Source organism: Oryctolagus cuniculus, chromosome 7 (genome assembly GCF_964237555.1).
Source record: "Oryctolagus cuniculus chromosome 7, mOryCun1.1, whole genome shotgun sequence".
Taxonomy (NCBI): Eukaryota; Metazoa; Chordata; class Mammalia; order Lagomorpha; family Leporidae; genus Oryctolagus; species Oryctolagus cuniculus.
In genome coordinates, this window is record NC_091438.1 from 153,990,064 (window position 1) to 154,003,256 (window position 13,193).

A 13,193-nucleotide genomic window follows, 5' to 3' on the forward strand; every position below is an offset into this window, starting at 1 on the left:
CGGCACTGGAGGGGCCAATTTTTTTTTTATGATGAAAAAACATTTATATTTAGAATTAGCCAGCTGGACTCGGTTTAGATGATCCCAGTTTTGTTGGCGACATTCAAAGCATCACAATCAGGACTAGCTGAACACATGCCTTCTCTCCGTCAGGCCTGATCAGGGTGTTGACTTCGGCCGTGTCAGTGTCATAGACTTTCTTCACAGCCTGTTCCTATGGTGCTTGTTGGCCTTGACATCCACGATGAACACGAGTGTGGTGTCGTCATCTGTCTTCTTCATGGCAGACTCAGTGGCTGGGGGAATTGATGACAGCATGATGCTCTAGCTTGTTTCTCCTGCGGGTGCTTTCCCCAGGGTATTTGGGCTGCCACCAAGGCATAGTGCCTTGAGCTGCCAGATGTGGGTGACGTAGGGTTTTTTTTTTTTTTTTTTTTTTTTTTTTTTTTTTTTTTTTTTTTGCTTTGGCTTTGGCTTTGGCTTCAGCTTTGGGACGAGCAGGAGCTTCCTGCTTCACCTTTGGCGCCCTCTTGGTGAAAAGTGCAAAAGTGGGGCTGTTTTACCACTCCTTTCCACCAAGATCCATCAAGCTTTCATGACAGGGGCTTCCTGGTCTAAAGTCCCCGAACCCTTCCCTCCTACCTCTCTCTCTTTTTTTAAAAAAATTATTTATTTGATAGATAGAGTTAGACAGTGAGAGAAAGAGAGAAAGGTCTTCCTTCCGTTCATTCATCCCCCAAATGGCTGCTACGGCCGGAGCTACACTGATCTGAAGCCAGGAGCCAGGTGCTTCCTCCTGGTCTCCCATGTGGGTGCAGGCACCTAAGGACTTGGGCCATCCTCCACTGCCTTCCCGGGCCACAGCAGAGAGCTGGACTGGAAGAGGAGCAGCCGGGACTAGAACCGGTGCCCATATGGGATGCTGGCGCCGCAGGCGGAGGGTTAACCTAGTGAGCCAGGGCGCCAGCCTCTCCTGCCTCTCTTTTTTTGTTTGTTTTTGACAGGCAGAGTTAGACAGTGAGAGAGAGAGTCAGAAAGGTCTTCCTTCTGTTGGTTCACCCCCCAAATGGCTGCTGTGGCCGGCACGCTGTGCCAATCCGAAGCCAGAAGCCAGGTACTTCCTCCTGGTTTCCCATGCAGGTGCAGGGTCCAAGCACCTGGGCCATCCTCCACTGCCTTCCTGGGCCACAGCAGAGAGCTGGACTGGAAGAGGAGCAGCTGGGACAGAATCCGGCGCCCCAACCAGGACTAGAACCCGGGGTGCCGGCGCCGCAGGCAGAGGATTAGCCTAGTGAGCTGTGGCGCCGGCCTTCCTGCCTCTCTTAAGAGAGCTGCCCTGAGCACCGTCCCTACAGCTCTTACAAGTCAGCTTCTTCCCTCTCAGGCCTTACCCCTGCTGGACTCGGCTCAGTTAATGGTCTGTTGGAATCTGGCTCAGATGGTGGACTTTGCACCTGCATTATCTGCAACTGCAGATGGCTCAAGAGGTTTCCAGTTGTTAAGTCGAAGGATGGTGTGGAGTGGCGGCTGGGAGGAAGGGCTCGGAGCTGGAATCCTGCTACTAAGGAGAATGAGTCCAATGTATTGATCGCCTCTGTGTGTGAGGCCAACATTTCCTGAGTGCTTACTTTATACCGGGCATTCTTCTAAGCACTTAGTGTGTGCTAAGTCATTAGATCCTTACAAAAATCCTCCCAGGTATTATATTATCTCTGTGGGGAATAGAGAGAAGACAACCTCCTGCCCAAGGAAACACAAGTAGCAGATGGCAGCTTCGGGATTCAAACCAAGCTGTCTGACGGGAGCTCGGCGTCTTGACCACTGTTTTGTACAGATACACGTAAGCCCTCATCTTAGCCCTCTAAGTGCCCTCAGAGACAGGCACCATCATTCCCACATGGTGGATAAGGAAACCGAGGCACGGTGACTTTCATTAACTTGCCCAAGTTCTCGCAGCTAGTGCGTGGCAGACTCTTCAAACAGTGAAACATGTTTCTAACTTTAAGCAGAGTACAGCTGCTCTGACCACATCCTCCATGTGGAATCACTTTGTTGTGCTCCAAAACCTTGACATTCATCCCTCCAGAGTCACCGCCTGCCGAGTTTCTATCTACTTTGAGGTTCTTGCCTAATTATTCTCTACCAGAAAGAGCAGATTAGTAAAGGCATCTACTCAGCTAGATTTTATTTATTTAAGATTCAATTTATTTTATTTGAAAGGTAGAATTACAGAGAGAGGGAGAGACAGAGAAAGAGGTCTTCCATCCACTGGTTCATTCCCCAGATGGCTGTAATAGCCAGGGCTGGACTTGGCTCCTGGCTCCTGGCTTCAGATAGGCCCAGCTCTGGCCACCGTAGCCATCTGGGGACTGAACCAGTGGATAGAAGACTTCTCTCTCTCTCTGTAACTCTGCCTTTCAAATAAATAAATAAATACAATTTTATTTATTTTTAATATTTTAAATGAGTTTCCTCAGTTTTCTTAAAAATATTTATTTGAAAGACAGAGTTATGGAGAGAGGGAGAGAGGGAGAGAGAGAGAGAGGGAGAGGGAGAAGGAGAGAGAGAGAGAGAGAGAGAGAGAGAGAATCTTCCATCTGCTGGTTCACTCCCCAAATAGCAGAGCTGGGCCAATCTGAATCCAAGAGCCAGGAGCTTCTTCTGGGTCTCCCACTTAAGTGAAGGAGCCCAAGGACTTGGGCCATCGTCTGCTGCTTTCCCAGGCACATTAGCAGAATTGGCACTCATATGGCATGCCAGCGCTGCTGGCTGGGGCTTTAACCTGTGTGCCAGAGCGCTGGCCCCGATAAAACTTAAAAAAAAAAAAAAAAAAAAAAAAAAAAAAGGAATAGCTGTAACTCAAACCAGCATTTGGATGTAGGCTGAGAGCACCCAAAATGGTGTCTTAACCCACTGTGCCACAATGCCTGTCCCGGACTGATTTTCAAAGACACCCACAGTAAGAAATAAATCCTGATCTGGTGTTGTGGCACAGGAGATTAAGCAGATCCCTGAAACGCTGGAATTCCATTTGGGTGCCAGCTAGTATGTTAAGCAGTGAAAGATGGCCCGAGTGCGTGGGTCCCTCTCATCCATGTGGGAGACCCAGGTGGAGTTCCAGGGTCCTGACTTCAGCCCGGCCCATCCCCAGCTGTTGCAGCCACCTGCTAAGTGAACCAGTGGATGGGAATTCCTTTCTGTATCTTCCTCTCAGTACTCTGCCTTTCAAAACATAAATCTTTAAATAAAAATACAAAAAACCTTAAGTCCCTCCAAATGCCATAAATATTTTGTGAACTATTTTTTAAAGCAAGTATATACTGTTCTTCAAGGTTCCCCTTATCAGTTAGTTCCTGATTAGGTTGCTCAGGAAACCCCTCACCTACTTTGTGTCTAGCCCTTCTGCTGATAGCAGGCCATGCTTTGTTTCACTCATTTTACTTTAACCCAGAATCCCTATTTTGTAGGCCAGGATCCTGTGCACTTGGTAGGGTGACACCACTCCCTTCCCTTAGATCTGAGAGCCTTCAGTCCCACCAGACTCCGAGTCAACACCTCTTCATTTCCAGTGTACTCACCGAATTATCAAAAACATTTCAGATAAGTACAGACTTTGCTCAACTCTAATTTCAGGTGCCATAAATTTGCCTACTCCGAAGGTTGGAGCTAGAGATCAATATGTACTTTGATTATCAGAGTCAGCCCGGGGCCAGCTACAAAACAAGCCAAGGTTTGTCCTTGGCAAGCTTATAGCTTATCTTCATGCCCCTTTCTCCACACCTGCACTTTCTCCCCACGTGTTCCTGTTAGCTCTCAGGTGCTCCTACTTTCTTCACTTTCTTTTCTAAACTTGCTCTCAAGGAAGGACCTGAACTAAATCATACTAAGGTTTTTTTTTTTTTTAAAGATTTATTTTATTTATTTGAAAGAGTTAGAGAGGTAGAAAGAGAGAGAGAGAGAGGTCTTCCATCCGCTGGTTCACTCCCCAGTTGGCCACAACAGCTGGAGCTGTGCCGATCCGAAGTCAGGAACCAGGAGCTTCTTCTGGGTCTCCCACGCGGGTGCAGGAGCCCAAGGACTTGGGCCATCCTCCACTGCTTTCCCAGGCCACAGCAGAGAGCTGGATCAGAAGAGGGGCAGCCAGGACTTGAACTGGTGCCCATATGGGATGCTGGCACTTCAGGCCAGGGCTTTAATCCACTGCACCACAGCGCTGTCCCCAACACACTAAGGTATTAATGATGGCTGAAACAAAATGATCACTCTGAGGTTACCAGCCTTAAAATTTTTTTAAATTTACTTGAAAGGCAGCTACACACAGAGGGACATAGAGAGATCTTCCATCTGCTGTTTCACTCCCCAGATAGCCACAATGGCCAGGGCTGAGCCAAGCTGAAGCCAGGAACCCCATCTAGATCTCCCACATGGGTGGCAGTTTGCTGCCTTCCTAGGCACATTAACAGGGTGCTAGATTCAAAGTGGAGTGGCCAGAACCAAACCAGTGTTCCAATATGGGATACCAGCACAGCAGGTGGTGACTTAACCAATTGCACCACAAGGCAGGTTCTGTTACCTGCATTTTAAAAGGGTGTAAAGATACCATTTTTTAAAAAAGATTTATTTATTTATCTAAAAGAGTTACACACAGAGAAAAAGAGAGGCAGAGAGAGAGAGGTCTTCCATCTGCTGGTTCACTCACCAGTTGGCTGCAATGGCCGGAGCTGTATGGATCTGAAGCCAGGTGCCAGGAGCTTCTTCCAGGTCTCCCATGCAGGTGCAGGGCCCCAAGGACTTGGACCATCTTCTACTGCTTTCCCAGGCCACAGCAGAGAGCTGGACTGGAAGTGGAACAACCGGGACTAGAACCTGGTGTGCTGGCGCCGCAGGTGGAGGATTAGCCTAGTGAGCTGTGGTGCCGGCCTGCAAACTGCAATTTAATGCACTGCACCGGGACACCAACCACAAAAAGCCAGCTTTTAAGACACCAAGTGTTCTAGGTGGGCACTGCCAATGCCAAGTCATTAATACTGTGGCTATGTTCCAAGTCCTTGAGCCACTTGAACCAATTTTGGTCCACTCATCATAAGCAATAGAACCACACTGGGCATGCACACATGACTTCAACAATTATGAACGCCTATTGCATGGCCTACATTGTTTTAGGTAGTGGTGGTGCAGCAGCCAACATGTGCCTACTGGCACGGAGTTTACATTCCAGCAAGGAGTGGCAGACGAAGAACATGTAAAACGTGTCAGGCTGTGGTTAAGTGTTACAAGCAAGCGGTGGGAAAGGAGTGTTGGGGGTGGGTTGGGAGACTCTGGCATGGAGTGATTGTCACTTTACACAGGGGGTCTTATATAAGGTGACATTGCAGCAGGCAAATGAAGGAAATCCTGGGGACATCTGGGGAGAATACTCAGCACAGGTCCCAACAGGTACAGAGACCTAAAGGAGAAAGCCCTCGTACCCTGTTCTAGAAACAACACAAAGAGCAAGGGTTCCTGGGGATGAGTGAATTAGTTGAAGGATAAACAGCAAACTGTGAGGCCAGACAGTGTGGGGACTGTAAGGATGCTGGCCTTTTTTAAAAAAAAAAAAAAAAAGATATTTATTTATTTGAGAGGTAGAGTTACAGTTAGTGAGAGGGAGAGACAAAGTTCTTCCATCCGCTGGTTCACTTCCCAGATGACCGCAACGGCTGGAGCTGCACCGATCCAAAGCCAGGAGCCAGGAGATTATTCTGGGTCTCCCACGCGGGTGCAGGGGCCCAAGGACTTGGACCATCCTCCACTGCTTTCCCAGGCCATAGCAGAGAGCTGGATTGGAAGAAGAGCAGCCGGGACTAGAACCAGTGCCCATGATGCTGTCTCTTACTGACCGAAATGGGAAGCCACTAGAGGGTTTTGAGCAAAGAAGTGACATGACATGGCCTGCATGTTAAAAAGATAACTTTGGGGGCCAGCATTGTGGCATAGTGTGTTAAACCACCGCCTGTAACACCGGCATCCCCTCTGGGCACTGGTTTAAGTCCTGGCTGCTCTACTTCGGATCCAGTTCCCTGCTAATGTGTGTGAGAATGCAGCAGAAGATGGCTCAAGTGCTTGGGCCCCTGCACCCATGTGGGAGATTCGGATGAAGCTCCTGGTTCCTGGCTCCTGCTTGGCCCAGCTCTGGCCATTGCAGCCATTTGGAGAGCTGAAGAGGCCAAGACAGCTTTGACTGTCTGACAAGGTCACAGCAGGAGGTGTGTCTCCACTGCGGTCCTCTTGGTGGTTTTATTTTATATTGATAATTATATTCTATACAAGAAAGCCAGAGTTTCCTGGTGATCTCACTGATGATCGCTATATTCTTGGAAATCTGTGAAAAACAACTTCTATTCAAAATGACCTCAGTGATGGTTGAGCTGTTGGACGGACTAGATCCTCCTAGAGTAATCCAACCCCTCTGAAGCTTCAGTTATCTGTAATAAAAGCCTAGAGGGAATTCTAAACTGTCAGGTGCATGGTATGCAGTTAGACCTGATGTAGGTTAGGGATAAGAGGGTCTTTGGGAAAGGTCTTCAGTCTCCTGCTATAATCCACTTGAGAGCATGTCTTGACATGGATTTAGGAGTTGTAAATAAGGGTTAATAATTTGAGTGGTTGAGAAACACACGAACAGTGGTAAATACCTTAGTACATGTGGCCTGGTGGAAAGAACATAAAGCAGTTACTGAAGTCAGTGAGTCTTAAATGAGCTACTAAAACTAAATAATAGGGGGCTGGCACGGTGGCACAGTGGGTTAACACCCTGGCCTAAAGTGCCAGCATCCCATATGGACGCCAGTTCGAGACCTGGTTGCTCCACTTCTGATCCAGCTCTCTGCTATGGCCTGGGAAAGCAGTGGAGGATGGCCCAAGTCCTTGGGCCCCTGCACCTGTGTGGGAGACCCGGCCTGGGAAAGCAGTGGAGGATGGCCCAAGTCCTTGGGCCCCTGCACCCGTGTGGGAGACCCAGGAGAAACTCCTGACTCCTAGCTTTGGACTGGCACAGCTCCGGCTGTTGCAGCCAATTTGAAAATGAACCAGCAGATGGAAGACCTCTCTCTCCCTCCTTCTCTCCCTCTCTCTCTTTCTCTCTCTGCCTCTCCTCTAACTCTTTCAAATAAATAAATAAATCTTTTTTTAAAAAAAAACTAAATAATAGTGAAGGGTTATGGAAAGGACATGTGTAATGAATGGGTTTGTTTAAACAGGGTGTTTGTGGTTACTAGTAGAGTTAAACTAAAAGGTAAATGTTCCAATCTTCATAATCGTTTTTTTTAAGATTTATTTTATTTATTTATAAGACAGAGTTACAGAGTAAGGTAGAGACAGAGAGAGAGGTCTTCCATCTGCCAGCTCACTCCCCAGATGGCCGCAACAGCTGGAACTGGAACTGGAGCTGGAAGCCAGGAGCCAGGAGCCTCTTCCGGGTCTCCCATGTGGGTGCAGGGGCCCAAGGACTTGGACCATCTTCCACTGCTTTCCCAGGCTACGGCAGAGAGCTGGATTGGAAAAGGAGCAGCTGGGACTAGAACAGGCTATGGGAGCTGGCACTGCAGGCCAGGGCTTTAACCCACTGTGCCACAGCACCGGCCCCAATCAATAGTCATGAAACTAGAAGTAGATGTTCTGATTCTTTGCAAAATAACCACTTTGTTTTGTTTTTTTAAAGATTTTTTATTTATTTGAAAGAGTTACAGAGAGAGGTAGGGACAGAGAGGTCTTCCTCTGGTTTACTCCCCAGATGGCCGCAACAGCCAGGGCTACACGATCTGAAGCCAGGACTTCTTCCCATTTCCCATGTGGGTGCAGGGACCCAAGGACTTGGGCCATCCTCCACTGCTTTCCTGGGCTATAGCAGAGAGCTGGATCGGAAAAGGAGAAGCCAGGACTAGAACCAGCACCCATATGGGATGCCGGCACTTGCCACTGCACCACAGTGCCGCCCCCATTATGTTTTTTGTAATCGATTATTATATAATGTAGCATCACTTTGAGTCTCTGTTCTATTGTATCTTAAATATCAAGTAAATATTTAAAATCAAAGAAACCGTTACACAGCTATGGAAATCGGAACTAGGGAAGAGTTACACACAGTACAAGGTCAATGGGTTAAAGTGGATGGAAATTTATGAGAACAGTAAAGAATGTGTCAAATGAACAGCAGATGTAATTTAGGGTATAAAAATAAAGTCTGGTGCTGTCTCATCAGAGCCAGGCCATCAGCCTTGCTGTGAGTGTCTCTCATTCCTCCCACACCTCCGGGAACCCCTGGACTGGCTGCAGCTGGACTCCGGCAGAGAGCAAACAGGTGGATGGGAGAATTTGCTCTCTTCTCTCACTAACTCTGCCTTCCGAATACTAACAAAAACAAGAGATCACTTTGGGGTTGGTGCTTGGCCTAGCAGTTAAGATGCTACTCCGGGCGGACCCCCACAGACCACCCAAGAGTGCCGGTTTCAGTCTCAGCTGTGCTCCCGGTGTGCGCCCTGGGTCCAGACAGATGGTGACTCAGCAGGTAGGTAGTCGGTGCCTGCCACCCACGCGAGAAATGTGGACTGAGCGCCAACTCTCGGCCGCAGCAGCGGTCCCGCTGTTGGAGGTGTTTCAGGGAGTGAACCAGCTGGAACTCAGCCTGCCTCTCAAAAAAACCAAAAACCACCTCGCTTTGACTGTGAAGGCGAGTGGACTAGTTGGGCTACTGCAACAATGTAACCGGGTGGACGATCACGTGGCAGCTGAGATCCTGAACACGTTCTGAAGGCAGAGCCAACACATTTCTCCCGTCTGCTTGCTAGAGGGGAATTTACTAGACAGGACGGCATCCTGGGCAAGCTTTTACACTGTATTTATTACCCTGCATTTTAGCTTGGAAGGCGGAGCCACACACACACACAGATTCCCCTCCTCGGGCTCACTCGCCCAAAGCCCACAGCAGTGGGAGCCCGGGGAGGACCTGCGAGTCGACCTTGGTCTCCTGGGTGCCGGCAGGGACAGAGCCAGGGCTCAACCCCGGGCGCTCTAACGTGGGATGCGAGCTTAAACCCAGCCGGGCGAGAGGCGCTGCACCGGCCCCGCCGTGTCCTCCAGTCCCTCTCACACTGGAAGGGCTTTTCGCCTGTGGCCCAGGCCCCACGCATCCTGGTCGTGGCGTCCCAAGCATCAGAACCCGGATAACGCGAAGTGACGTGTAGATTGACGGAAGGCTGCCACCCACCCCGCCCCAGGAGATGCCGCACAACCCACTAGCGACGCCGGCTGCGGACCGCCGAGGGGCAGCGGGTTCCGGCCACCCACGCCGAGCTCCTCGCGGGCATCCAGGGCGTGGACCCGCGGACTAGAACTCTGCCAAACAGGAACCCGAATCCACTCCTTTTCCAGGGCGCCCCGCCCCGCCCGGCTCTTGCCCCAGACCAGTCCCCGCTCGGCGCCGACTCGGCATCCCGACTCTGCGCCCCTTCTCTGTGAGGACCGAGTGCCGGCCTCGTGGGCAGGCGTGGACCGTCCTCGGAGGTTTCTGTCCCCGCGGGTACGGGTGGCCGAAGCTACCCCTGACGTCACATGGTTATTCTGAGGAAATGCACCTGCAAACCTAGCTGGTCTCACTACCGCTTTCACTGCTTCACCACAGCCGGCGCAGGAACTACCCTTAAGGCCAAGGCTTTCCCACCAGGCAGAGGCGGCGCCGCCGCCACCGCTCCCCGCCGCCCCGCACCATCGGCCCCCGCCAAGACGTTTGCGCCTGCGCGGCATCACGCGCTCTCAGCGAACTCTCCCACTGGACAGTGGCGTCTGGTCACGTGGCACGCACCAGCCAATGTCTGGCGGCCGTGCGCTCGCCTCCTCGTTGCTAGGTGACCCGGTGCCGCCTCTCCCCGCCGCACGCCGGCCTCAGTCCGCTGAGGTTCACCCTTGCAGGTTACCTGGCTCGGTGGTCACCGGCGCCTGCCAGGGCTGTCGCGGTTGCCACTTTGGCTCCGGCAGGAGCCCCGGGTGGCAGGCCCCTGCCAGACTGAACCCTAGCGTCGCGGCCTCCGCGGTCGGGAGCATACTGGACGCTCTGAGGATGACCTGACGGCTCAGGTGCCGCAGGACCGCGCTACCGGGGCCCGCTCTATTCCCCAGCTCCCTGCCTCGGCCACCTCAGCTGGAGAGAACCGGATCAGACTGCATTTCGGGCAGGGGTGTGGCTGAGACTGTGGCTAGCCCAGAAATTAGTCCCTGGTGGGAGTCCCAGGCGTGGCTTCCTGCTGCGTCCGCGTGGGTTAGGTCTGAGAAAAGCGCAACTGGGGTTCTACGGTGTCTTGTTAGCTCTGATTGAAGGGTAACCCGCTGCACATGGATCCAGAAAAGACTCGAGTTAATTTTTTTTTTAAAGATTTATTTATTTGGAACTCAGAGTGATAGGAGAGAGAGAGGAGAGAGAGATTCCCCCTGGTTCACTCCCCAAATGCCTGCAACAGCCAGAGCTAGGCTTTGTCAAAGCCAGGAGCCGGGAACTCCATCCCGGACTCCCACATGGGTGCCAGGGACCCAGGCACCGGAATCATCTTTCGTTGCCTTCCCGGGAGCTGGATCTGAATTGGAGTAGCTGGGAGTTAAACCAGCCTCATAGGGGATGCTGGCCTCACGGCTTAACCTGCTGCACCACAACTTTGACCCCTCAAATCTAACTTTAAAAAGTTTATGGGGGATGGCGCTGTGGTGTAGTGGGTAAAGACACCGCCTGCATTGCCGGCATCCCATAGGGCGCCTGTTCAAGTCCCGGCTGCTCCATTTCCAATCCAGCTCTCTACTATGGCCTGGGAAAGCAATAGAAGATGACCCAAGTGCTTGGGCCCCTGCACCCACATGGGAGACCCAGAAGGAGCTCCTGGCTCCTGGCTTTGTATTGGCTCAGCTCCAGCTGTTGTGGCCACTTGGGGAGTGAACCAGCAAATGGAGGACCTCTCTCTCTCTGCCTCTCCTTCTCTCTCTGTGTAACTCTGACTTTCAAATAAATAATCTTTTTAAAAAGTTTATGTATCATACATATAATTATACAGATATCATACACATAATATATCTTACATATATCACACATATAATTTTATATATATATATATATATATATATATATGACTGTTTTGGGATATCTGACAACAGTGGCAGTCTGTTTTTCGCTGTTGAGCACTTCCGATCCAGAATCGTTGTGGTGTACCTTGGACTGGTATACAGCTTGTTATTTATTAGAGGGTTTGGTATTTCTTCTTTCCCTAACATATTTGGATTAAATTCACTTGTTTCTTTTTAATCATCAACCTCTGAAATATGATGTTTTCATGCATGGATAAGCATGACCAGGGAGGTCTATGTTTCTCAAGCTTGAGTGTGTGTAGTAGCCACTTGGGGCTCTTGTTATAAAGCACGTTCTGATTCATTGCATCTGGCAGGGGCTTCCAGGTACAGATGACCTGCTGGCCTGATGCATGCTTCGAAAAGCAATAGCCCTGGGGCCAGCATTGTGGCATGGAAGATATAGCCTCCACCTGGGACGCAGGCATCCCATATGCACAACGATTGGTATTCCAATCCAGCTTCCTGCTAATGCCCTGGGAAAAGCAGCAGGAGATGGCCCAGTGCTTGGGCCCCTACCATTTGCATAGGAGATACAGATGAAGCTCCTGGCTTCTAGCTTTGGCCTGGCCTGGTCCTGGCCATTGTGGCCATCCGGGAAGTGAATCAGTGGATGGAAAAATCTCTCTGTCTCTCCCTCTCTCTCTCTGACTCTGATTTTTCAAATAAAGAAATAAATCTTAAAAAAAAAAAAAAAAGCAATAGCCCTATTGAAATAGCAATAGCAATTGCTTCATTTTCATAACTGATTTTATGCCAAAACAGTTTTTTAAAGGTTTATTTATTTGACAGAGAGAGAGGGAGGGAGAGAGAGAGAGACTTTCCATCTACTAGTTTACTCCACAAATGGCCCCAGTGGTCATGGCTGAGCCAGGCTGAAGCCAGGAGTCTGGAACTCCATCTTGGTATCCTACATGGGTGGCAGGGGCCTAAGCACCTGGGCCATCCTCCACTGTCTTCCCAGGTGATTAGCAGGGGGCTGGAACAGAAGCAGAGCAGCTCAGACTCAAGTGGAGCTCCAGTGTGGGGTGCTGGTGCGACAAGCAATGGCCTGACCCTTTGTACCACAGCACCTGCTCCCAAAACAATTTATTGACTTCTGTGAACTCTAACTTACACAGCCTCTCTGTGTGGCCACTTGTGGGATGAACCAACAGATGGATGATGTCTTTCTATACCCTCCTTTTTTTCTGTCACTGTCAAATAATATTTATATTTTTTTAAAGAAAGGCTGCTTCTAATGCTTGCACCCCCCATTAAAGTGCCCACGTTCAAGACATTCTGCCTCCAACTCCAGTTTCCTACTGCTGTACTCCCTGGAAGGCAGCAGATGATGGCTCAAGTACTTCAGTCCCTGCCACACACATGGGGGAGATCCAGGCTGAGTTCCAGGCTCCTGGCTTTGGATTGGTCATTGCAGTCATTTGGAGAGTGAACCACTGGATAGGAGATCTTTCTCTCTCTGAATTTGAAATTAATAAAAATTAAGAAAGAAAGCATCAGATGAGGGCACACCTGTGGATCTGAATAGCAAGACTAAGAGTGGAAGACTAGCTAATGATTGTTCTGTTTATGAGAGAGAAAACTTCAAATGATATAAGAAAATTAGATATGCAGAAATCCAGCACAATGATGTATAGAATCCATGGGGTTCCATTTTGTAAAAGCTTATGAAAATCATGTTCTTATTCTGGAAGATATGAATGTTCAGGGCTGACAGTGTGGCACAATGGGTTAAGCCACTGCTTGGGATGCGCACATCCCATATCAGAGTCCTGAGTCCCAGCTGCTCCGCCTCTGACCCGGCTCCCTGCTAGTATGTCCTGGGATGCAAGAGATGATGCCTCAGGTGCTCGGGCCAATGGCACCACATGAGAGATGTGGATGGAGTTCCTGGCTCCTCTTTCCGTCTGGCCCAGCCCTGAGCACTGTGGCCCTTGGGGAGTGAACCAACGGATGGAACTCCTGATTCCAGCTCTCTGCTAATGCCTGGGAAGGTGCCAGATGATGGCCCAGGTGATGGGGTCCCTGCCACCTATGTAGGAAACCTG

General features: G+C 50.1%; 1 long non-coding RNA gene across 1 annotated transcript; it reads right to left on the minus strand.

Annotated features, from left to right (window-relative positions):
* Window positions 1-3,889: 3,889 nt before the first annotated feature.
* LOC127488244 (uncharacterized) lies at window positions 3,890-10,056 on the minus strand. The gene is made up of 3 exons (XR_007915795.2): window positions 9,951-10,056; window positions 4,700-4,838; window positions 3,890-4,245 (listed from the first exon to the last, which is right to left on the minus strand). It is a non-coding gene; the product is annotated as an uncharacterized lncRNA (long non-coding RNA).
* Between the last annotated feature and the right edge of the window lie 3,137 nt (window positions 10,057-13,193).